Source organism: Hermetia illucens, chromosome 5 (genome assembly GCF_905115235.1).
Source record: "Hermetia illucens chromosome 5, iHerIll2.2.curated.20191125, whole genome shotgun sequence".
Classification (NCBI taxonomy): Eukaryota; Metazoa; Arthropoda; class Insecta; order Diptera; family Stratiomyidae; genus Hermetia; species Hermetia illucens.
In genome coordinates, this window is record NC_051853.1 from 21,203,217 (window position 1) to 21,230,533 (window position 27,317).

A 27,317-nucleotide genomic window follows, 5' to 3' on the forward strand; every position below is an offset into this window, starting at 1 on the left:
TTGCCCTCATATTTCTTCCTCGAACTGTTTAACTTTAAAATAAAGTATCTCTTAATGTGACTATTTAATCAGGACGCGGGGAGTTTAGGCAATTTAAAAAAGGAACACTTGCTGGAAACCAACCATTTACAAATTTTCCTTCAGTCTCCCACCGTGTTTTCCTTGCAAATGGAATGGAATGAAATAAAATCAGGATAGGGATATGCTTTCCATTAACTGCAGAACTTTTTGTCGTACTTTATACATAGAATACAATTTTTACGATTTTCTTTCGGGTTAAACATTTCATGGAGCTACCCCCATTTTTGTGGGAGGCGGAATCTGCTTTTTATGTTTCACTTTTCAATGCTCTAAATAAAGAATAAAAATAAGATTGTGCGGTGCTTTGTATACGATATAAACGGAGCCCACTGCTGGGTTGGCCAGAAATAGAAGGATAAGAAAGTAAAACAGAGTTTAAATTACAATCGCATTCGGAAAATTAGTTCCATTTCGGCACGTTTTTCATTTAACGCCAAACTGAGAATCGTTCGTTTGCGTTCTTTCTTCCAGATGCTGGCAGGAGTGCGGGTATCCTACTGTTAGGATCCTTTTGCTTTTGATTTATTGTCTACGGAAAATTGCGAATTATGTTTGCGGGGAGTGTGCATGAATATATAAAGTGTACATGTATTCATATTGTTGGGAAATTGCACAGATTTCTCGCGGTGCGTTGACTTTTTATAATGCCATTATTGTTTGCGTAATTTTTCGGCTTATTTTCTGGGCAGGAACAGAATTCTGGATTTACATAACAAGAATTTGTGGAGGTGGATGTTTGCCTTTTTTTGGAGGATGCCTACATTCTATTCAAAGGAAGGTGATAGGAGATTTTCTTAGAGCTTCCTTGAAGGATTTGCATATTCGAGTGCATAGTTCCCTCTCCCGAACAAGGAAAAGCAAAGAAGATTAGTAGAAAGTTACATAGTTCACCTGAGGCCTACTCCCCCATAGAGAACGAGCTTCCATTCCAGCACCTATGAACACAAACTTAGCCCTGCTTTCAATTATGATAAAAAGAAGATGGGTTACGGAGATTTATTTCTCTAGGATTTACAACCGAATACAGACTGGCTTACATAAAAAACGAGTAGGAATCAATCTTCTCAATGTTTCACCATGAAGTAAAACTTTTATGCTTTGCGCAGTAAGATTTCCTAAAACAAAATGCAATAAAGTGCCTCTTCTCAAAAGAACCATAAGAAACACAACGCCGCGCAGTATGGAAGTGGAAGACGAATATTGTCAACCACGATGGGAGAACTGCCAAAAATCCCTAAAATTTTGAAATGATTTGCCATTCTACACGTTTACACCTAAATGCACTTCAACTAAATATCTACCAAAATGAGTTTTCTCGTCAATTTGCTAGCTAGTCCGGAATGTGGGTCAATTCCTTGATACTTTAGTCCATCACAAGACATTGAGAATAATTCACTTGCCTTAAATCCTTCCTAACTGAGCTTCCCCCGGATACGTAAACATTCATCGATATCGCATCAAAATTTATAAGGCTTAGACCTCAAATGAAAATAAAAATAACTAACCCGAACAACGAATTAACCTCAGTCTGATGACTGACTGTTTCGTCCAAGGTAGGGACAGACGCTACCTCTGTCTCTGCCCTGGTAGCAGCGTGACTGGAAGTGGTTACCGGTAGTGTTTTCTCCTTTATGTATAATTGCAAGCATGACATGCTTCTGCCCTGGACGAAACCGTCAGTCACTTTTTAAGGTTTTCTGTAAAACAAAACCTTATTAAAATCTATTTTCTGTCTGTCTGTCAGTTCGGCAGTCTGTCTGTCTATCTTTTTTTTTTTGGCTGGAGGAAATCCATCTTGGTTACACATCTGGAACGTAGGACATGCATGGCGGACTCTTACTCTCTACAACCACCGTTCTGGCATTGCTTCGCGGGGCTGTTTTCAGTTATTAGCTGTTCACTCTAAACAAGCTGCTACGGGGTTAATTGCAGTAGCTTCCGTCCTATGTCTCCGCTGCGCTACTGCTGTTTTTCGATGCTGGTGGATACGTTTCATCATTGCAACTACCGCGTCCCATGCTACAGGGTGCGGCAGCATAACTTCCTTTTTTCAAAACTCAATAAAAACTATTGTATGCATCGGAAAATATTTATTTATTTTTTATAATGAAGGTACATGTCTAAAGTTTTTATTTACATTGTTTTGAAGATCAAATCTGATAGGTGACGTCCCCCATTCTCCATACATTGCGTAAACCGATTTCTGGCGTTTGTCATAACTCTTGTTAGCATAGCAGGTGTTATGTTGGCAATTTCTTCTTGGATGTTGGTCTTCAAATCTTGCAGGGTTCTTGGACGGTTCACATAAACACGGGATTTCAAAAAACCCCATAGAAAAAAATCACAAGGGGACAGATCGGGAGAGCGTGCCGGCCATTCCAAATCGCCTCTAATTGAGATAAGGCGCTCTGGAAAGTATTCCCTCAAAACAACCATCGATGGTCTTGAAGTGTGTGCTGTTGCACCGCCTTGTTGGAACCAAGTGTCCCCCAAATCCAAATTCTTCTCACAGAACGATCGGATAGTCCAAGGGCAGATGCGTGTTTGCGCGCAGAACGCCGTGGCGATCGCAACATTGACGCTCTCACTGCCTCAATGTTCTCAGGTGATCTAACGGGCCAAGGGACTCCAGTTCTTCCTTTTGTCGCACTTGCAGTTTGTCTGAATGTAGTGACCCATGTAACAATTGATTTGCGGTCTGGGACGGGAGCCAACGGGGCTAAATTAAAGCGATTCCGAAATGCACGCTGTATTGCAATAACCGAACATCCGCTTGAAAAGTAAACCTCAACGGCAAAGGCACGCTCCGCATGATCGCGAATGAACCGTGTCGGGACAAAACTTTACAGTATCCCCTCTTGAACGAGACCACTAGCGCTCCGCTATGACATCAACTAACTGAGTGGCGCGCATTTTAAAAAAGAAAGTTATGCTGCCGCACCCTGTATATTTGATTGCACCCTGTACCTTATCAGATTCTCCGCCGTTAAACAGGTCAGTTTACCTCTGTTTCAAGCTTTCTCCTTGAGCTTTTAAATCTTGGACAGGCGAAGAAAACGTGTTCTGATTCACACCAAATTTGATGGAAAAGTGGCAACTATAATATGAACGCTTACGCATACAGTGAGTTACATAATTCGATGTCGAATTTAAGGGGGGTGGGGGGGGAGAGGTCCTCTTTCATTCAAAAAGGGGGTGTATATTTTATTTTTTTTCTCAAATATAATCATGTAGGGTACCAAACGAAAAATCTCGTGGGAAGTACGGGGGGTCGGAAGTGGTCATTTTTTAAATGAAGCCATTCTCAGAAACTACCCAACCCAAAATTCCCCCCGCCCCCCTGTTAGCTGGTTTTTACGGGCGCCAGACAACGATTAGTTGCAACAAGGGCCAGCTAGACCTTTGCCCCCACCACAACTTGTCATCAACTCCAGAGCAACGAATGTGGACCTTATGTAAACATCAGAGACACTGCATACCCGCATCTGCACAGATGTTTCCAAATTGTAAGAGGGGAGTTGCAAATAAAAAAACACCTGCAACTACACGCTAACATGCACAAGTACACAGCAAGTTAATGATCATCTTCCTCTGTAATTTATATATTTATACGGTTGCGGACTGCTGTCTGATATATAGAATTTAGGTAAAAGCTTCAAAATTTTAAAGATCTTTTTGTATTATGATACGTCTCCTGAAGGCCGAACATTCCCGGCGATACAATGAAACCTCACCCAGCTCCGCTTTGGAGCGGAAACCAAGCTCCTTTCTGTTCATCAAGTGTTCAAGAGTCCCTATGATGCGTTCCAGGATAATTTCGGCTATTATTCGTGCGGTATGACTTGCATTGCATGTTTTTCCAGTGTCGCTACAAATTTATTTATTGGCACAACATAGAAGCTACTAACTTTAGTTGGTATTTTTCTTTGGCTTTTCTCTGACAACCCCCCCCCCCCCCCCCCCCCCCATGTAATACACAACTAAGAATTTTTCCTGTTGGTCAGTAAATCTGTCTTTACTTTCTTATAATCACCAGGTTTAGCTGAGCTTTGGTTTGTTAATCGGCATATTTGATCTTGGCTTGATGGCAACTTCAAACACGATTTTGTAAACCACCATAACCCCTCCATTTTCACTTGATTCCTCGTCGTTCACCATTTTCGGTAAGGTACTTTGCATTGTCGCCACAAATCGTTGAGAATATGAATCGATAGCTACCTCTTTTATTATGTCCGGATTACCTGCTAGTATAGAAGTGGTAGAGGGAGAGTTGACGATTCTTCCAACCCCTTCAATACATAAGTGCTGCAAGGGGAACTGGAAAACTGCGAAAACGGTTGTTACACATTCGCGGGAACGCACTTAGGTCGCACTCACTTACCAGCGTGGAAAGTCCTGTGAGTCTGTTCTTCATTCATTGGTTTCAAAGATAGAGTATGCAACTCTCTACGCGATGGGGGTGTTCGTGGACATTGAACCGGGTTTGACTGTGCGCCTTTTCAAAAATTTTGTGATACCGCCAGAGTGCATTGTGTTGATGATGCTTTAATTAAGTAGATCCATGCTATGTTAATGCAGAGACTGCTGTGCGCAGAGGTGTGGTTTCATCACTTCTGTGGAGTACGCTGATCGACCCGCTATGCGAACTGCAAGACACGCTCAAGCTTATGCTGATGACGTGGCTGTGCTTGCTGTTGTACTACCTCTCAACTCTCTGAAGAAGTGAAATATCTGGGAGTCACTCTAGATTCTAGCTTCTTTGGAACAAACATGTAGAGATAAAGATGAAACGAGCTCTCACAGCTTATGGGCTATGTAGGCGGACCTTTGCCTCGACATGGGGACTCAGACCTCATGTGGTAATGTGGATGTGCGTTGCTATCATTAGGCCGATGCATCCGTAGTGTGGTGGATTAAGGTGAGACAAAAAGGTTTTCACCGTAAACTAGCCACACTGCAAAGAACTGTGTGTCTGAGTAACCCTTGTGCCATGGGCACGATATACGGCGCAGCTCTAAATGTACTACTCAATTTGCAGCCCCTGGATATATTTATTCAAAATACTGTAATGAGAGCAACTCTAAGACCAATTTGATTAGATCTATGGGGAAACAACGGATGTGGGGGCACAGAGCATTGGAAGAGTTACTAGAGGTATTGAATCCAGTTCTTCCAATGCTTTCCGATTCTCGTGTCCCCATACATACGTTTGGTGGAAGATATGAAGTTACCTTGAAGCGTAGAGAGAACTGGGAAGTCCCAGAGGAATGCGTGGAAGGATATACGGAAATCTTTTACACCGATGGCTCAAAAACAGAACAGAGTTCTTGAGCCGGAGTCTACCTGGGCTTTCCCTTTGGACCAACATACAACGGTTATTCAAGCCGAAGTTTATGCATCCTATGGGCGGCACACTGGATGAATGACGAGCGATTGAAGGGCAGGCGCATCGCAATCTGCAGTGATAGCCAGGCTGCATTGAGGACGTTAAATCACGTCGGAAATCGTTCAGGAATGCAGAAACCGTTTGAACTCCACCCCTAGATTCAATACAGGGGAGCTACTTTGGATACCTGGTCACTGTGGCGTAGACGGAAATGAAATCCCTGATGCTTTAGCGAAAGAGGGGTCAATCTCCCCCATGTCGAGACCGAAACCAGCGATTGGAGTATCAGTAGCATTGGCTAAGGCTTTCTTCAAAAACTGGTAACAAGCTTCCCACAATGACAGGCGGCAAAGCCTAAATGCTGCTAGACACGCCAAAATTTCCTGCCAGAACCGAACATGCGTACCGCAAAGGTTATCCTGTCGAAAAGCAGGAGGACTTGCAGGAGTATTGTGGGCATTCTGACAGGTCATAATTCAATAGCTAGGCATATGTTCAGAATAGGAATTATTCAAGGTGATAGGTGTCCATCCTGTGATGAGAAAGCGGAATCCATGGAGCATTTCCCATGTGAATGCGCCGTCAATGGACACATAAGGCATCAGATCTTTGGTGCCGATGTTCTCCAATTTAGCCACTGGTAGCATCAGATCCACTAACGGAAATCCTGTAACACATTAACGAATCAGGAATATTCCGTTAAATGGGGTGGCAAATACAATGGGCCAACGCGGTCTGGCTGCTCAGAAGCTGTAGCTTCTCCCCCACCACACACACACCTACCAGAACATGTACAACTAGAAGGTTAATTAAGTTTGCAAGTCTGCCTCTTCAACATATCATCGTGACATCTGAGAGCATGGAAAGAGAAAATATAAGGACTTTGAACACGATTTACGGAATGCCAATCCTTAAATAAATGGGCAAACAGTACAGTTCTTCTAAATGAAATGTGGTTGAAAATAAATGACCAGTCTTGCCTAAAAGTTTTTAAATTAGCCGCCAGTTTCACAATATGAACTCGAGATGTTGAAACTAAAGATTTCATATACTTACCTTTTAAAAATTGTCAACCCCAAAAGCATTTTTGCAAAGTACATACCATTCTAACATCTATGATGATGAGCATTCAAATTAAGAAGGGTCAATTGACCATCCGGATTGGCTATGGTCAATCACAAGGGCAGAGCAATCCCAAAAACCTAAGCAAAAGTGGCAATAGTTGACCATGCGGGTCCGTCAGTAGAAAGGGAAGGAAGCTTCCCATTAGTGTACTAGAAAACCAGAAAAACCACTCAGTCATATTTGTGTCATCATTTAAGATAATTGTAATCCAGATCATTCTAACCAGTGGATGCTTCGTCCAAGACTCTACCCGGTGATCAGACAATCCGATAAGCTTGGGGTTATCTTCACTTTTCCGGAACTACCTGTTCCCCCTCGTTTCATGAGATCCGACCAGACTGTAGAATGTTGGGGGGAGGTCCTTTTAGACGCTTCAGTTTCTCTCAAGCCATGTGCAGAACTTCACATGATGATGATGTGCTGGAATCCTACTAGAATTTGAGATGTCAACAGATGCCGCCACTTCAAATAAACCATTATATCGCGGCGAACTAATCTTTTCTGAAACAATCCTGCACTTTATTTATCATTTTTTAGCCCGATCAACTCACCCAAGGATGGCTTTTATGCGAAAATGCATCGTCAATTTGTTTGTATATAATCCTTCCATAAAAATATTGTCTACCGAATAAATTCAATATATCAACTTAAAAGGAATTTTGTAATCTCCACCTTAGCATTAAAGTGTGTATAGCATTGCAATGCTAAACATAACAAGAAAAGTTCACTGATCATTTTTTGGTTGCGGGAGATGTAAAATATTTTAATATTGTAGAGCCAAAATAGGGTACAGGAAATTATAAACGGAATAATGGAAATAATGTATAATGCCATGTTTTAGGAAAAGGGGGAATGTTGCATGCTATCAAATAAATTTCTTTACCAGTCAGACACAAGCAAATAAGATGACCCATATAACGCGAAGCCCCCAGATAGTTCAGAGCTGTTGGATTTTCGAGGTTCTCTCGAAAAAACCGAGCTAAGGACCGTGAAACAGCAAATAATTCGAATCTGCTTATAAAAATGTGTAATCCCAGGCACAGTTTCCATTATTAACTTTTAATTCAATTGAGAAACTACGTTTCTCTCCTCTATATAGATAATGATGCTTAATAAAGTGGAAAAGTTGGGTGAAAATCCTATTATTGCAAAATTACCTAGGAGCATGTAAGTTCAAAATTGTATTTTCAATGGGAATTAGTTCCACTCCACAAGGTCTCTATGATGTTTGTGTGTGATTACCATTTTATTTAAGTTGTTTGCTTTGCAAATTAGATAGTATGGCAGATGACAAGGCTACGAAATAGAAGAGGAAGCCATCTAGACCCCCACATCTAAGTCGAAAATCAATATGTTTCTCAGAACCCCGGAGGAAATATGCTTGCTCTCATACTTGCCATTTGGCAAATTCGCAGATTAATCTTACTTTTCAAAGGATTACTGATTAAAGTCGGATACTATTTCATCGTTGCCTTTCAGAGTCATAAGACTTTTGCATGTTTCCTTCTACTTGGAAAACATTACTCTTGTGTTCATGCATCGTAAAATCGAATAAACTCAGCAAAAGAAGCTATTCACGACGAAAATTGCAGTCTCCTTTCAATACACTCCGATGCATGGCTGTTCCTGCTGAGAACCTCAACGACTTCCCTCGAGCAACCTAAATATTAGCACTGGCCTTTTATGGATTCCGCCATGCATATGTCATTCCAATTGATCAAATTTCAATTCAACTTTGCAACTGACAAAGTTATTACAAACGGATCTAAATCCCATCTGTTGGGTATCGCAGTTTCTTGTCATTCCTTTGCAATAACAAGAAAGCATGGGAGCGTATGAACCGCGTTCTCGTTACTGAAGTAAGTACGAGCGCATACTTAGAATAGAATCCTGCGAGAAGTAGTTGACATGCATATTACATACCAAATGCTACCAGTTTACCACTCTCCAGGACGTACGTGTGTCATTCGGATAATATTGCATTCGACAATGGGATTCTCGGAAGCGATTCCTTCATTCACTCCTCAAGCAACTTGGTGTAAACTAGGAGAACATGGATGTTGTTCAGTGTAAGGAAATGGATAATTCGATTCGTGATCGAATTGAGTTTCTCACGCTGAAGTGCATTAGAATCGCAATTTTCTTGTGATGCTGGGGTTATGGTGTAGAATAAGGAAACAAAGTAAGACACACTTCATGCCTTTCTCGTACCAGGAACATCGTCCTCCCTGAGGTTTCCTAGTTCTGTGTGCATAAAAGTTGAGAAAAGTCACTTTATTTGATTCACATAAGCGGAAGAAAAGCAAGGATGCATATTATGCAAAGTCTTCTTCTTCTGTTGCAGCCTTTATCCCCTTTCGTAGGAGAGTTGACTCATCTGGATCAAGCATATGATTCATCGTACATTCCTCAATCGAAAGAACCTCAAACAATTTATTCTAGGAATGGGAAGTATCTCAAATTGGAGTTAGATTTTATCAAAGATAGCCACCGGCAGGTAACGAACTGAAATGGTTTGTGTCAATTTTGCATCTTTTTAAAGGTTTTGTTTAAAACAAAATCTTATTAGAGGAAAAACCCGGGTCATGATCGCGCCAATGGGGTTACCGGGCGAACCTGACACTTCGCGGGAGCTTGTTCGGAACGTCCCCCGATTTGGCGAATACTTCCAGGCCTCGACACGGAGACCCATTTAAGCCCACTCCGAACGTCAAGCGTCGTTTCAGGACTTTAAAGGACCCTCGATGAGTGTCCCTGTGGGTATCGACCTTTGACATCGAGTATCGTGAAGCTGGATCAGTTTCAAAATCGTACACCATCCCCGCAAAACTGGCCTCTTTGTGAGCTATTCGAAAGCCGAGGAGGACGAAGGACAAGGACCGCAACCACGACGGATTGTCACGAGCCATTAAGGCGGGCTTTAGTGTCCGGTACCAACGCTTCAGTATCTCGTTGGGCTGCGGATGGTATTCAGTGGTCCTTCCCTAGTCCCTAGTCCGTGATGATTACGGACGGTACATCAAAACGCGGCATCTTTCTTGATAGGGGTCTCGGCACATGATCGCGTCATAATATCAGTCAGAGGTATTGCTTCAGACCACGCGTATTTGATTCAATATTTGTATCCGTGCGAGTCTCGCAAAAGACCAATGATATCGAGGTGGATGGTGTGAAAGTACTTGGTCGACCGAGAGAATTCTCTTACTTCCTTTTTACATACTTGCGGCCGGAATAAATGGCCTAGGTCCCTTGTCTGAAGTCTGGCAGAGTAAGTAGGAGTTTGAGCCGAAGATAGAAAAACCCTTGAACTTGTATTTGGTGTTTGCCTTCAGGCCCTGAAGCTCTGCGTTCCCTTTTTGTGCCTCGGCCATTGTAGTATAATGGACCGTGGCGGGCACTATGACCTTCGAGATTCGAGACAAAGCGTCTGCAAAGACGTTGTCTTTTCTAAACATGTGTATCCAACACGGAATTAAACTAGCTGATGAAACTCAGTTGCAAAAGTTGGCGAGGAGACGTTTTATCGGGCTTTTATTTAAGCGCGAAAGTGGGGGGCTTGTGGTCCGTCAACACCGTGAGCGGCCTGCCCTCAAGGTTGAAGCATAAGTATTTATTGGAGAAGGACGCAACGAGTAGCTCACGATCGTAGGCGATGAGCTGGACTGAATTAGTTTGAAAACAAGCTTAACGGTTACCAGGTTTAACTCACCAGTTGGTGAAGAGCGGCGCCTACTGCTGTATCTGAGGCATCGACGAACACAGCTAGACACCAAGCTGGTCCAGGGAATGCCAGTAGTGTAGCATCACTAAGCTGTTGTTTGATCGTTTCTAACGCCTGGACGACCTCAGTGAACCACACAACCACGCGAGAGTCCTTGCTTTTGGTCGCAGACAAGTAAGCCTTTAAGAGTAATCATCTGATCGAGAAATTTGCACCTGTAGGAATTTGCATTTTTCAATATTTAGAACGTGCTTAGCCTAAAGGAGACATTAAAAAATTGAACTCGGACGCCCTTTTCGGGAAATGAACCTCAACCGTGATTGAGATCTACCTCCCGAACGCATAGTACCTACAGTCGTTATAAGTTCAGGCAGAGGGTCGACAAGTGTCGTCACCATTGCTTCCAAGTCTTGCACTTCCTGATGTGTGTCTCTAGAGACTTCGCGAACATGAGGCGTGTGTACATCTCCTGGACTTTGTCGACCGTGGCGGACAATACCTCTAATGTCCCCGAGTCCGCACAGGCCAAGATGACGGAAGTGCTCTCCGAGAGCCGCTGCAACCAGAGGGCTTTCAAAAGCTCTAAGTTGACCTTATACGCACCCAGCTGCCTCATCCCTCGGAGCAGCTGTCTGAGGTGCGGTCATCTGGCGTCAGCTCGTTCAGCAAGTGATTCAGCTTCGCTTCTTCACTCACTCACAACCGGCATATGAGCTGTTCCTTCAGCTTGACAAAGGGGCAATTCCCCAACACATTCTCACTTCCTCACTCAGCTTATCGTGAATAGGTGTCACTTGCATGGCATTGCCCTTCAGTATTTTTATTCACTAATGTTCGATATAGGACAATACAATGCCCCTTATCAGGGCCCTGATATTTTGGTGAATATTCTGCATCTTCTTAATGAACTCACGGGGTTCATTTATGCGTGCTCTAGTGAAAGAAACGCTACTAAAATTTCTGCCTTTAATGCTGTATATTTAGCACTAGTAACGTTGAAGAAGCCCTTCAGGTCATTAAGTGTCTTTTGAGCTGAGCAGCAAAACTGCCTCGTTTGACGGAGGCTAGGACGCCAACCAGCTTTTAGGGACATCGAATTGGTGAACCTCGGTGGAAAACCGGGATGTTTCTAGTTCCTCACTAAAGGGGCCTTGATCAGATACCGGTTATTGCGTCGTTGATGTTGATAATTTTTCTTACACCCTGTTTTTTCTCAATATATTTTTACCGAATCCTATTTAGGATTCGCAATTTCACCGCGCATGTTAATGGCTATAATCGTATGTTAGCTCCAAGCAAGTACCAGAATTGCTGGGGAATTTGTTGGTAAAGGGTTAAGTTTCAAAGTGCCTGCAGATCCAATCCTTTCTTGATGTTAAGTTAAGTTCAATGCTGAAGCATCACTATCACTAATCGCTTTTACGTCCTAGTCGGGGTCTCCATGATGACTCCATCCTAATTTCAAGTCTTTGTTTTGTACTCGTTGCTGATGACCCCATTTGTGTTCTCTAATAAATCCAGGTCCCGTATTGAGCCCCTGCCTGCTACAATCAGCACGACCTCATCTTGTATCCTAAATGCGCTGCAAGTTCGTAAAGTCATCAGGCGAAGCGCTGAAAGTTTCTTGTTCGGCTTTATTAATTCACCAGCTTTAATGCCGGTACTGACAGCGTGTATAACCGCATTTATCTAATCACTCCAGCTATCAGTTAACCCGTTGGGGAGTTCCGTCCCCACGTACTCGAGGAGGGCGATCAGACCCGAGTGTGCAAGGGACTCATCTGAAGTGGCTCTGCCGTGAAGCCTCACCGGAGGTTATCTGGAACCATGGGAACCGGGATGGCTTTCCGAGAGCATATGCTCCAGGAGAATTCCTTGAGGATGTGTTCTCGGTCCGGTTATTTGCGGTTGGCCCCCTAGTGGGAGTTTCATCGTGGTTGTGGTTATGCCTACATCGGAGCTCGAGCGTGGAGTTTCGCTGTACAACTCGGGTGCCGTACTCCTTAGTTGCGACATAGGTGTTAGATAGGCCTCGCATCCACTGGTATGAATGCTGAGCCTGCACTTAGTATAAACCAGGACCGCTGTGCGTGCATGGCGGGGCTCTGACTGTGGTCCCAAAATCAATCCGTGTCCGAAGAGGACCGTGGGATTATGCCTTCACGGCAGGTACTCACGTTAAACCCCCCAGGACTTTCATCACTCCAGCTATGAGTTATCTTTACCTGTGCTTTGATCTATTGACGTTCGCTGAAAACGGGCACTCGGAAGCTCAACCCAGATATTTAATAATAATAATAATAATCGTTGGCGCAACAACCCAATTGGATCAGGGTCTTGAAGTGTGTTAGAGCACTTCATTCAAGACCGTAACGGCGCCCTACAGGATTGCAGTACCCTATATTCGAACAGGAACAGATATTTAATAGGCAGCATCGAAGTGATCGTATATCTTCCACATCAATTTTGAATGAGTTTTTCTGGGGGATACGTCGTCAAAACCAATTCTATCTTCTTCTCTGCCATGGTTAAATCAGTAGTTTTCAGCCAAAACTCCAACGTCCCCACTGTTTGCAGCCAGCCTTTGAAAAAGATAGCATCCCGAAAAGACTACAGACTTACATTATTCAGTAAGGAATATGGTATCCTTAATATTTTCAAACACCTTTTCCATTAAGAAAAATTGGCTATCGCAGAATGCGAAAACATCTTGATATTCCTCGATGGTGCTGTCAACAAACATCTCTCAGTGGCCGTTCAGTCATACTATTCTTCACCGACGGATCAAAGATGGTCTGTGCAGTCGGTGCTGGAGTTTCCTTGAATACACACAGTGCATCCAAGTCGTAAGGCCTCCAAGGTTTCGCCAGTGTATTCTAGGCGGAAGTACTGGCGATATTGGAAGCCTGCCGATTCTGGACTGCTGCGTGCTGACGCACGATCCGAGCCCTAAGCGTAACACAGTCATTCTAACCGACAGTACAAAAACGCTCTGAACAGTCTATGCAGCACGCTCAAGGTCACTCTCCTCTGGGTTCCCGCTCATAGGAACAAAGAGGCAAATGATCGTTGACGACAGTCTTGGGCGGAATCTACTTGCACTATTTAGCAGCCGCGGACCTCAGATGGTGAAGGCTCACCACCGGTGAAAAGTCAAGGATTGCGATTGTATAACTCTAGCTATATTCATGCGACAGACACTGGGTGAACTATCCTTTGGAGACCCCAGAAAAATTTTTAGCTGCAAGGTGGAAGAGCTGCTTTCCTTCGTGAATACTCGGGGCTGGCTCTGAAAATCCGAACCTCCTGAACTGAGCTTCTCTACTCTCATAACAGCAGTCATGGTCTTAGGAGTTTGCGTGACAGCATTACAAGACAGACAAACTAATTGGTAAGAAACGACATCTGCAATTTTCTACGAATGTACCTCCCACTACCCCCCGATTCTTCTCAGGTCTATCTTCAACTATTACGGCATACAAGCATCAAATGTTTTGGATGGTGTACCCATCTAATCCCACTACAAAAAATGAAAGTTAAACATTTGTGTTTCTGTTTATTACGATAAATCAATTGGAAACAACGTGACTGGAATGGAGGTGCCCTGGATAAAACTGTAGTCGTCTGTGTTTTTTTAACTTTTGGTGTCTTTTTTTTTTGGGTAGGGTAAGTGAACGCATTTACGCCCATAGTGTTGGACTCCCGCAACAGTACGTCCTCGACTACCAACTAAAAATTTTCTCATCGCTAGAGAGCTAGCCTGGAACCGTTTGTCACATTGCTTCGGGCTAGTCCCCGAATTCTCCTGCCTTGCGAAGCCTTCAAATCAGGAAATTCCTTTCACCAACGGAATGAGAGAGGGAACTGTCAATTCAAGGAACCCCCTGTCATCCGGCTCCTCACCAGTGGAGCTCTATCTTCTTTGTAACGAAAAGGACCCGAACGTAATGGGGAACACGACCCCACCTGTTAGCGCCCCTCAGCATATCTTCAACAATATTATCTGGAGAGAGATCCCCTGTGTTTAAATGAAGCTGCTGACGAATCCCATCCCACCTTCCACAAGAAGAAACAAGTGTGATGGGCGTCATCCACAACTCCATTGCAGAACACACGATCCGGAGGTCGTGCTCTTCCAATCTTATGCAGGTAAGACTAAAAACCTCCATGCCTACTTAACAACTGGGTAAAGAAATACTTAGTCTCACGATGCTTACTATGTTTCCGCCAGGCACCAAAGTTGCCAACGGACCACGCAGACCATCTGCTTCTAGTTTCATTTTGCGAAGACAGTTGCCACTCATCTAGGGTGCGTTGCCGTTCTTCACGAGCAACTACCTCCCTTGGCTCTTCTCCCTTGCAGTGTTTGCCCAAAAGGAGCGGTCCATGGGCCAGAAAAGAAAAGTTCCCGTCCAATTGGTCAGGTCCTCCATCAAGTGGATGGCTCACACAGGGCTCTCTAAATTTTAACAAACATTTTTGAGTTATATGGAACACATCGCTCTACCTCTCTTTGAATGGATTCGTGGTCTAAATCTAAGAATTCTTTCAAATAATCAATCCCCACTCATTAAAATTCAATCAAAGTCTACGGAAATTAATTGAAAAAAGTGAGCCCAAACTACCTAGGTATGACTCCCCCGCATACAGAAAACTAAAATATGTTGTACTCCACTGATGCCATCATCCGATAGTTGGATGCATTTAAAATGCAGAAAGTGCACTCAAAGTACAATTTCCTGTTAATTGAGATTGGATTTCCCATCCTCCAACTCTTCATAAAAATGGAGTTGGATTATGAAGCAGGGACTCGACCGACCAATGCAGCCTATAAGCCATTTAGTTGATTAGCGACGAAACCGTCCCAATGGAGATATTTTCAAAAGCTTTGTACAATAAATCGATTAAAACGGTATTTCCGATTTCAGCACCCTAAGCGACCCTCCCACATTCCTGGACATAAAATTTTCTTGATATTACACCATCAGGAAAAGTGAAAATCAATTTCGAAATTTAACATCAGAATTTTTCATTACCCCTTTCCTAATTTCCCGGTGTACATTGGAGTGACGCATAACCTCAATATCGACAATACCAATTTGCCAGGACATTTTTATAAAAAAGAATGATTCGTGTTCGAAATTTGGCTGACATGTTCACATTCCATTACCCATTAGAGGACCTGGTCAGAGAATACCAGAACCCTAGCAAAGTCCACAGGGTCATGTACGACTAAAATATTCGATTGGCATAGAATGCTCCCCAGAGTCATAATGCAAAATCAATACTGAATTCAAACAGGACTACGATGATGGGGGTTAGTTGGAAGGCGAGCCGAATAATTAATACCAGATCCCCGTCAAGGCGAAAAATTACCCTTTGCAAGATTATAAACGCTTACCCGTAATGGTATTATATGAGTATTGGCTAATTTTACGAACTAATAGCATTTGGGGGCGAGAAAGGATACTACATTCAATAGATATTGGAAGTTGTTATCTGCTTTCTGAATATGTTATCCACATGAGCGGAATAGTCACTGGTACCGAAAATAGGACAACGCACAGGATGCAAACTGTCTACCTAACATTGTGGATCCATTCAGCCTTATTCTAGCACATTTCCAAGGAAGAATTAGGAATCATTTAAAATGCACGAACGACGAACTTAAGATTAATTCTTTCAACTTCCAAAACCCCGAAGAGTTCGCAGTTTCCTTCTTTTATTCGAAGTTTTTTTTCGCGTTTTTAATCCAAAATTTGCTCCTCTATAGAAATTTCTTTGAAACACCAGAACGTTATCCTTGGAGCCAGTTGTCCAACTTCTGCGCTCACTCAATGTTAATGTGCTTTGAAAACGAGAAACTGAATGTTTTCAAAGATATTATGCAGGATGGCCCGAGTGTCCTTTTCGACCCGGGCTTCCTGGAATATTGCCAGCTATTCGTATTCATAATAAAATGTTATGGGAAATATTTGCAAAATATTATACACACATATAAGGACTTTGAGCACATTTCCTGGTTGTGGCCGAAGTTGTGTACGTCTCGGGGAAAAGATAGAGCAACCAGTCGTCGGTCGGTGCCGTCATAGTTATCGTCCTCCTTCTCGTCGTTGTCGGAGTGAATGCATAAAATTCACATGAACACGTATATGGAAATTTTATCAGTCAAACTATAACGATATCGACAGCATCGACAGGAGCTCAGATGTGAAAGGATGGCGGAATCAGTTCAACTTTTTAAAGTACGTTTTCCGTTTCCAATTTTAAAACTGGAATATTGTTTGGCTCGAGAAAAGTCGCCGTCGTTTGAGTTCTACCAGTTGTCATCTGCGACTTCATCGTTGATAATTTTTATAGAGACGAATTTATCAGAGAGAGGAGCCTCCAAAGGCGAGACGAACAAATGAATGCATACGTATGCCATATGCTCCTCAAATCATTTATGGTTGAGAGAATTTATTCAGTTAGACAACCTTTTTACCGAAGTATCTGAAGAAGAATGCGCAATTCCCGAAATGAACTTATTTGTAGTGTATTGAAGTAAGAAATATCTTTTAAGGTAATCACTTAGAAGGGAAGGATAGCCCTCGAAATGCGCCTTGGTGCTAGAATGGTTTTATAAGTGCTAGCTTCAGTGGGCCAGTTTTCCGTAAGCGGTCTACCCAAAGCCCATCAACAGTATTCATTTTCCCTTGATTTTCTGGCTCCTCCTTCCATTAATCTTTTTCTTGAATATTTTCGTTTGGTTTCACGTATGGTCCACTTGCTATATAGGACCATACCAATGGATCCTCTGTAGTCATATTATGAACATCTGAATCACCACAGATTTCATACAGCTTGTTGTTGTAGCTAATGCGCCACTCATCTTTCAGGCGCATTACTCCCAATATTCTGCTTAGGGACCTTTCTTTCAAAAGCTTTCAGTATTTTTATCCCTGTGTAGTTTTTAGTCTAATTTAGTTTACTGGGGAGAGCCGCAGCTCCGAGTACTCAGGTCATTGTTAGACGCATTTTATTATCCCCGTAAATCGCCTATTCAATGGTTTCCCGCCTACGGCGTTCGCAGGCTTCAGCGAATCTGGGAACATTCTCCAGAGGCAGAATGTGCGCAGATTCTTCATTGAAAAAAACTTCCAAAGTGAGTGCCAAGGTGAGGAGGTCGGGCAGTTGCATAAAAAGTGCAGGGCGGTTTCCTCCTCCTCATCACATTGGCTGCACATAGCCGAAACAACCACCCCAATATTTTCCATATGGTATTTTAAAAAGCAGTGTTCCATTAAAAGCTCTACTAGGGTTTTCATGTCCACTTCTTAAGGGACAACAAAAATGCCGCTCTGGCGACCTCAGGGGCTTTCGCAAGGATTGTCTCCTGCCAGCAATTTCACCCTTCAGAATATACTTAACAGTAATGGCCGGACTGCAAATGCTGGTTCTGGCCCCACCATTGTGGATCCAGACCCTCGGCGAGTCAGATTTAGGATAGCTTCAAGTGCGGTTGTCGGCGTATTACTATTTATCCAGTACTACTTAAGCAACCAAGCCTCTGAATTTGCGTTGGCAGTGTCCTGCCTAAGTTCAGGTTCACGCTTCACTGTAATGATACCGTAAAAGTGTGGTGACCATTTTGTACATAGATGCTTCGTCTTCCTCTGCACGAATTTTGAGTGAGAAAAACAGAATAGTCAATTTAATTGGCCAGCTGAATTCTTGACTTTATTTCGTCGCTTTCATTTGCGTCCATTGCTATCTTACTTTCCAATATGTAGGAATGTCAACATTGACAGTTCAAACGATGTTCTTGCCTACATTCGAAGTAAGACCAACTTAATTCGTTCGTCTCTATTGGATGTGAAGCTTACGAAGAATGGCTCGGCCTAACGAGTGTTGACCTCCTTCAAAATGACATATCCACATGCTTTCAAAGTCGTCGCCCAATCTTCAATTAACTTTGTCGGCAAGCCAAACTTCGAGAAAGATTCTAGCTTGTCGTTCACCTCACCGACTTACCAAAATCCTAGAGTTTTTATTTATCTTTTTTCGCTTTCTAACATCACGTCATCTGCAATACTGGAACCTGCCTAGATGACAGGATTTTAGATTCCGAGCTAATTTAAGGTAGCTTTATCTTTCGTTATGACAGAGACAGTGATGTACTGTGCAAGTCAAACGGCAGAAACGCCATCACATCTGTTAAGTCTCCTTTTATTCCTATTTCCAGTACGATTTTATCTCAGTATGAATCATTCGGCTGAACACATGTGTCATTTTCATATCCCGTATTTATTTTCGCTGCCTCGGGCCCCTCTCCCGAACACGATTTCTTTAATAAATTATCATAAGTCCTAACCGTACTGTTCCCGCCTCTTTCTTTCATCTTCTTCTTCGTCATGATCGATTTCGCCGATTCATTCGTTTTATTGCCTCCTCGACTTCAGTTGCGCTGATAGGTGGAACTGCTCTTCAATTGAAATCTGTCGAAATAATTTCTTCTTTCTTCTTACGAAATCGCGACCATTTAATTCACGGCGGGCCAGTGCGTTCCTCACGCTGTTTTATCGGTAAGTGTGTGGACTGCCAAAATAGAGAAGTTTATAGCCGTTTTCACCGCTTTCGGGTTCTATGTCGCAGCTTTTGGCACTAGACAATCGGGTTTCTTACAAAGTATAGATATCAATACGCCCTTTCCGAAGGGCTCTTGCGAGTTCCTCGGCCTTTCCAATTACAGTGCCAACATTTAGCGTGCGTATTTATTTTGCTTTTGCTCGGACTACCTTACTTACGTCCTGACGCCATCCATGCGCGAAGAACCCTTCCCATTTCTTGACAGGACCAGAATCCGTCCTGTCGCGTCGACTGCAGTGGACGCCGTAGCATTTTTCCGAGCCTTGTTACTCCATTCGATCATCTTGTTTGTAACGACATTGGGTGCATTTTCCTGGTCGGCCTGTCGCGGGACCTGTCAACAAGAGAGATCAGATAAGATTTAGCATAGTGGAGTAATTCCAACTATACTTTATTTATCTCTGTCCCTGATCTCAGCATTTTATTTTTGCTTTACTGAGGATAGTACAAAGCACGTTGCCTCAAGCCCTCCTGCTTTACCTGGGCTGGGGACTAGCATACTATGTTAATAACATGGCGGAATTTTGCTTTCATTTTCTGTAGCGACGTGAATCTTCCTATATGCTCTTGGCCTAATCTTCCCATCTTTCATGCCTTTTCAATAACTCCTTCCACCCTTCCCTTCCTTTATCTATTTTCATGAAGACCTCGACTAGCACCTCCAAAAATCAATTAAATCCTACTCTTGACTTGTCTTGACTTTTGTTCTCTGTGCCTTCTCCAACCTCTCATGGCCGTCTTACATTGCTCCTAAGGCTTATTACCCTGCTCCTGAGTCTGATGCTCACCTGACTCCACTTCCCTGTAGTACGCAACTTTACCAAGTTCGACGTGCTGTCTTCGGTTTTTTAAAGCTCTGCATTCCTTGGTTAAATCACTTATAGTTAAGCCCAAATATACCTCGCCTATGTTAAAGTCTCCCTTTGGCGTGCAAACCTCAAAATCTCGCATTGAAAACTTCCCCAATCCTGTCCAGTTCTCCCTCCTTTCATTAAATTCGATTGCTCCTCTGCTAACTCCTTCCAACTATCTTGTCATTTAGTCTGCCGCTACTTTTTTTAATATATGTTCCTTCCCCCTTCTTTTTCTCCGCAAGTCAGGATGCAGCCTGCCCCTTAGTTCCTGGCATCCTTCCTTTACCCCTCTTCTAGTCGAATATCTTATTGACAACCATGCCGCCCATTTTGGCCTTGGTCTCCATGGTCTTTGAAACCTCTTTCTGATTCTAACTGGTCAATCAATTTCCCTTACCTTCTCCATAATTTTCAACAAAAACCTCGAAGAAAACTGTTTTTCTACCCTCAGGTAAGAGGTTCTCATAATTTCTATTCACAAAAACGGCTGTGAATTACAACCCTATTTCGTTTCTCTCCTCCTATTCAAAAATGTTTGGGTAGGTACGCCTGTTATTGGTTGTTTACCCGCTCAGTGAAGGAGGAACACGGTGTTATGAAGCCTAGGTCCACTGCCTCTAACTTTCCAAACTTCACCAACTTTTATATACACTGATGTTTCTAAACCCTACTTAATTACATAATTGGGTCAGGGCCTTAAAGTGTGGACTTCAAGAAAGGCCGTAATGGTACACTACAGGATTAATATATCCTATAGGAGGCGCTTGAGATTATTACCTTGATTTGACTCAGGTATCTGACGTCAAATCATGATACAAATTCCATTGCCACCAGTGAGAGTTGAACCGCGGCCTTCCATACGATAGCCTTGTGCTCAAACCAGTCAACTGTCCGGCCTACTAACTTGTCCCTATTTGCTCTATGTCGACTACCTTAACCTGTTTTCCACTAATCGTGAACAACAGACAAGCTAGAAACTCTACTTCGCTAGTGCTCTGCCAATGGAATATTACTACACTTCAGTAAGTGTCACTCGATGTGTTACAAGTTCAAAGATCACCAATAGTACCTCCTTATATCTCTTCGAACCCCTCGTTCCAAGTATCATCGAGTACTGCTCCATTATCTGGTTACACTCCCGTAATTGTGACTGTCTTGCCCTTGCAAAAGTGCAATGTAAACTTACACCTAAGGACCTCAAAAGAAAGCCTTCACGACCGCGAAAGACAACCTATTTCAATTCCAAATTTGATTTCTGGTTTGTCGTATGGAGTTCACATCAGCCCCTCAACTTTATCCCCGGCAAGCAGCACGGAGACTTGACTTCATTTCATAAATTTTGAGTTCTATGCCTTTTCCCTGAAGTAAGTGTTTCTAAGCTCAATTCCCATCAAACCTTCTTCAGCAAGTTCCCGCCCGTATGACTCCGTCATTTATAGGGTTTTGCGTAAAAAACAAGGCTTTGTGTAAAACAAAACCTCATTAAAATCGCCTGTCTGTCCTAAACCTAAACGTATGACGTATAGAGATGACTTGGAAGTGCCAGTATTTTTTCGGAGCAGGATTTCGTTTTTCTCATTTTAAAAGCCTTAATAAGACGACCACCGTTGGCGGATTTTCCTGCTGAATAATCTTGCCCTGACCACTCTAAGTTAATATTCTTCAGATAATTAATATTGCATGGAATTCCACTTAATACCGTCGGCACTTTCTAATCAAAAATTTTCCACATTTCCTTTCAACATTTTGTGAATATTGCATAAATAATTGAAATTGGCTTAAGTGGCTGCTTTGATTGCATGAAATGGAGATGAATGAATTCTGGTGAAATTCAATAATGTGAAAATCTTCTAACCAGAACTCGTATATTGTCTGCATATCCAATCTTTTTTCAAAGCAACGGAGAACAAATATCTCGAGGTTGCTTGATTTGCCATGGTAACGTTCATAATAAGGACCGAATTTGAGCTGCGATGGAAAGCCAAAATGTTCAAAATGGATAAATATAGAATGCAATAATGCATATTAGAGTCTCAATTTGCATTAATAAGGAATGTGATGTGGAAATCAAAAACGCCTGCTTAAAGATGCTGTCAGCGTATACTGCTCAGTAATGACCACATGTTTAGAACCAAATTTTTTTCCCCGGAGTTTTTTTTCAGATTTGGAAACAGAAATAATCCTTATATGTTAAACCCGGTGAATAAGGTACTAGATTGTTCAATAAGTTTTGCTGCTCGATAAGAGAGGGCGTTGCTACTAGCCTAATTCCTATAAACGTATGTGAAGTTTCATTTCAATCTGTCAATTCATTCTTTGTTTTCAAGCCATTTAGTATCGAAGTGTCACAGTATTTTTTGCAATGGAAAAATCCATTTTCGTGCAGTAACTGAATTTTTATTTTTGGGAGATTTAGAAGCAAAGGAAATTTATTAACGAATGTTTAAAGTGTATAAGAACTCTTCGCCACCAATTCGTACAAGCCTTGAAGACCATCCACGTCAAGGACCTCCAAAAAAAGCAACAACACCAGAAATGGTAGAAACAATACAGGAAGTCGTATTGGAAAATCGTCGAGTAACTGAAAGAGATTTAGTAGAAGCCCTAGTCATCTCATTGGGAAGTATAAGCAATATTTTGACTGAAGTGATGGCTTGGTGCAATCCGTAAGTTTTGATTTTGGTCTGGTCGTCAAATCGTCAGATTATCCCCTTTCCAGTGCGAGGAGTGAGAGGATTATGAAGCAGCTTGAGCGATCTTCTTCTCCTGTCAAGGCCAAGGACACGTCCGGTCCAACTCAAAAATATGGTCCTTATTTTCCTTTAGTTTACTGGGGGCGTTAAAATTGTACTGTTTTAAATCCGGGGTTGGGGTTGATGTGGGAGAACTAGAAGACTCAAATTTTGAAAATGAAGAGGCTGAATAGCACGCATTATCTCCTGGTATTTATCGAGGAAGACCATCAGATCCAAAGGATAATCAGCCCCGGAAAAGAATCTCTAGGCACAGGCGAGTTGTTCCAGTAATAGTGGAGCCTCGATGTCGTCCTAGAGGGCGGTTCGTAATCAGAGGTAAACGAAAGGATAGAGAAGTTTTAAGTTACCGATGCAAGTGCTCAACAATACCTTTCGCCGCTAGGTGGTCCGCTATTGTTAGTGTCTTCTTAGAACCGATGAATTTTGCCAGGGACCAGAGAATGAAACTCTCGAGCTGTAAACCTCGATCACTTGTGATGGAGACCGGGGTGCCACAACGCGCAAGACACCTTCGGACCCATTGTGCGATGTGCTTTGCCATGCTAGTCTGTGGAGATCATCTTCTTAATAGGAGGGAGCGATGGATTGACAACAATTGACAATGTCGAATACGTGTCTGCGAAGGGGTGCAGGAATGCAGCGGCGATACACTTCTGAAGAGGGGTCGCAATACACTGGTGCATTAGGATCATCTGCTCTTCGCTTTAGAAGTTTCAGGTTCGAGCTGGTTGCAATGCGGGTCAGCTCAATTTCGGCATCCTAAACTGTTTTGAGTTCCAGTGGAGGGACTACGACTGGGACTTCAATGGTGTGGATGCGGAAAGTGCATTCTTAGTGAATGCAGTGTCTACACGTGCGACAGGAATGATATTATTATTGGTTAACATATTCTAGTTGGCGTTCTTATCAGAAAGATAATCTTGAAGCTTTGTTTTGAAAAGCGAAAGCCAGCGGACTGTGGTCCCTTCTAATTCGGAGCAGATAACCTCCGACCAGATCGCGGAAGTACGTAATTCCGCTGTAGATGGCATCTTTTTAGAAGGAATCCAGAATTTCTCAGTTTCTGTCATGTCAAATTCCTAGACGGCTCCCATGGCATGGTCCGAGGTATCAGTACGGATGGCGAGCTCGACATTCTCCAATAAATGTCTCAGGAGTGCTGCATTGGTGAATTACTGCTTGGAAACTTCCAACATCTTGATTACTTCCGGTATCAGGGAACCGGCCGTTTGCCTCTTTTTTTAACTCTTGATATGTAAGCGTGGAATGGTAATTTGATTTCGGCGTTTTGGGAAATTAAGCCCTACAAAAGTTGATCATACTGGGAAATTTTAACGATCAAAATGGTGCCCACATTAAGATCCCGGTAGTCACCGCATGGTCGTCGTCCTCTGCTGTTCTTCTAGAATAATGCGCGTGCTAAAGGCTGCTCGATGGTATCGACGAATTTCATAAGGAGATCCTGATCCGGTTGCGTTCGAGCGATGGACGAGAGCAGTCTGCTGGAGACGTCGTTCCCGTGGACGGAAATGCCTGTTAGTTTGTTGATGCAGGTTTACGAAGGGGAAAGGGAGGGAGAAATGAAGTCTGTTCCCCAAATTGGTGCGGCTACGTCGGCGATCGTAAAAATTAAAATAAAGTGGCGTCCAATACCTAAACCGATTGTGAAAAGCATCTCAGCACATGTTTCGATACGTTTTGCTGTTCGTTTTAACGTAGCGCTTGGGTAAAACAGAAATATCGGCACCAGAGTCGACTAAGAATAGGAGTCGGGTATTAAGTCCTTGAGAATTGCTTGATCTCGGTAGTGGCTCCCTAGTTTCCTTTCTGTTACCCCTTTATTAAGGGACTCGTTCCAGTTTCAGTGCATTTGGCACTTCCTGACACGGTCTCCAAAACGACAAAGCTGGCTTCGAGCCTGCCCAGTTGGTTTACTATAGTTTGGAGAAAATCTGTTTGCTCGAGGGGTTTTCCTGATGAGATTCATATTGATCGTAAGAAAACTGATTTGGAGCATGTTGCCTACAATCAATTAGTAAGATGCAGCGTATCTCGTCGAGCATCTGTTCTTGAAAAAGCGTGTTCAGCTGAGTTTCATTGAACTGGTCATCTTAATGGCTGGCGTATCTGTTGGAAATAAGCAGTAGGCTTCTCACTCCCGGGGGGTGTGAAAAAGACGTCGTATATTCGCTTCCTACGATGGAAGTAACGCGTTCAGTACCAACTCTTTCAGCGTTATGTATTTATTATTCTCTCTAGCGGGTCGAGAATAAGGTCCCTGCTCAGAGAGGTAAGTTTGGTGTCCAAATTACTAATATTAATCTTACTGAACGAAAATATAACCTCGGCCATGGTGAAATAGCTTAACGGGTCATCGTGCCTGAATTTGGGAAGTTTTACAGGAACAATTTCACTGGCTTCGAGCGTAAGAATATTTTTTTTAACTTGTCGGGTTTTTCTACCACCCTTTTGCTCCGTTGGATGGCGAGCCCAAGGGTTTTGCGGGGTTCATTATAGCCACGTTCTTTTTGCCTAAGATCGATTCAACCTCCCGCTTTATAAGCCGCTCTTCTGGCATGATGGCAGGCTGATCAGTTCACTGTTCCAGCAGCAGTTCCTTCTCCTTTTGGGGCGAGAGCACCTCTTAGGAATGGATGCGTCTTTTCTTTCCATTGAGGCGCCTGCTTTATTAATTGGTTTACCCACACCGCTATGAAGGTCTGCTCATTCAAAGTTTTTGCAGACCAGTCTAACATCTCTCCCGGTCCTTTGGCTCAATCCATAGCTCAAAGAATATTGCCTCTTGATCGCTGTGGGTCTACTCCTCGCTAACCCACCATACCACGCGCCAGACAAGACGTGACAAAGGTTAGGAATACGATTCGGGCAGACCCCCTTTCCGAAAGGACGTCCCTTTGCATCGAGAACAAGATTGTCAAGCATTTCCTCAAACTCTGAGGCGTAACACCTGCACACATATACTCCGGTTTTTTCGCTCACACAAAGCCACTGGCTATCTGACTTGCAGTGCATTGTATGGCTTGTCGACCGCTTGCCACCAGCCGAATCTGTAACCAATAAGTCACCGCGACGGCTTCTGTAGGGTTCGCTAATGATGGAAATTTCCACCACAGATTCACAGGTGGTCTTCTCGAGTAAATCCTTAGTAATCTTGCAACGATTGAGGTTTCTTTGGATAAACCTCATTTTCTCATCGAAATGAGCACCTTCCTAAGTTCCTAAATTACCACTTCCAACAATATGCTTGTTATCCCGTCCCTTCTTTCCTTCGCACAGTAAATCTGCCTGTCTGTCAAACACATCCATTTCCTCAGAAACAGTTGCTTCTACGCTGATACGAAACTTGATGAAAAGGTGCGAACTGTGAATTCCTTTGCATACCGTGAGTAACATTGTTCTACCGTGATTTTAAGGGAGAGTCCCTATATATGCAAAAGGGGGATGTACATTTTTTTCACCGGATATAATCACATGGGTCATCATGTGAAAGGTATCCATCAGCCCTTTTCGAGGCAAATATTAGTTTGGGCACTGGCTACAAATGGAGGAGTGCGGACTTCCTTTCGTACGTGCTTGTTGACCTTGCACTTCTGGCACGCGATGCACTGTCTGCCCCAAGAGTTTACGTTAGCCAAAAGTATTTTTCAATGACTAATCAGTTCGTCGTCATGATGCCTGAGAGGGCAAGATCGTGCACTGCGTGAAATACTTCCTTACGAAAATCGGCCGGAAATGAATGGCCTGGATCCCTTATTTGGGGTCTCACAGATTAAATAGAAGTTTGAGCTGAAAATAGTAGACTCCTTCAACTTTTATTTGGAGTTTTCCTTAAGGATCTGAAGCTCTGCGTCGTCTTTTTGGGCCTTGATCTCTGACCTCCGAATTTCGAGATAAATCGTCTGCAAAAACATTGTTTTTCCGGACACGTATTGAATATCAGGAGTAAACTGACTGATATAACTTAAGTGCCAAAGTTGGCGAGGGGACGCTTTGTCGGGCTTTTGTCTAAGCGCGAACGTAAGAGGCTTGTGGTCCATGAACATGGTGAACGGGCTACCATCAAAGGAGAAACGGGAGTATTTTATAGCGAGGTTTGCGGCGAGTAGCTCACTGTCGTCTAATTGCGCTGGGCTGGGCTGAGCTGCTTTGAAAGGAAGCTCAGCGGTTGCCAGATTTGATTCACCTGTTGGTGAAGAGCGGCGTTACCGCTGTATCTGAGGCATCGACGTGTGTGCCAGTAGTGTTGCATCAACAAGCTGGTATTTGGCTATCTCAAATGCGTGGACGGCCTCAGCAGAACATGAACCTCGCAGGAGTCTTTGGTTTTGGGTCCAGACAGGCGTTAACGATCGCTTGGTGATGAGCAACCTTGGGCAAGAAACGACGATAAAAGTTTAACATGCCCAATAACCTTGGCCGATCATTCACCATGGTCTTAATCTAGCTAAGCTCTTAATCGCCGCATTTTTCAGCGTTTAAGACAAGTACGGCCTCAAGGAGAAGTTGAAAAATGCCCTCGAAATGGTCCAACTCTAGATCAGAAGGTTGCGTGTTCAGATCACGTCGCGGTTACCACTTTGAGGAACCGTTTTCCCCAATAAATTCAAAGAATCGTTGATGAAAAAAGATACACTTTATTATAAAATTACCCAGTCACAGATTTTATTAACTTTATTATACCATAATTAATTAGGTAAATTCGCTATTATTATCTTTTTTGGAATTCTATTTTTAATGGACCTTAA

The 27,317-nt window shown here is 43.0% G+C and overlaps 1 protein-coding gene across 4 annotated transcripts in view; it reads left to right on the plus strand.

The window, feature by feature from the left end:
- The window catches only part of LOC119656717 (tyrosine-protein phosphatase 99A), a 588,033-nt gene that overhangs the window by 208,200 nt on the left and 352,516 nt on the right, over window positions 1-27,317 (plus strand). The window lies entirely within an intron of this gene.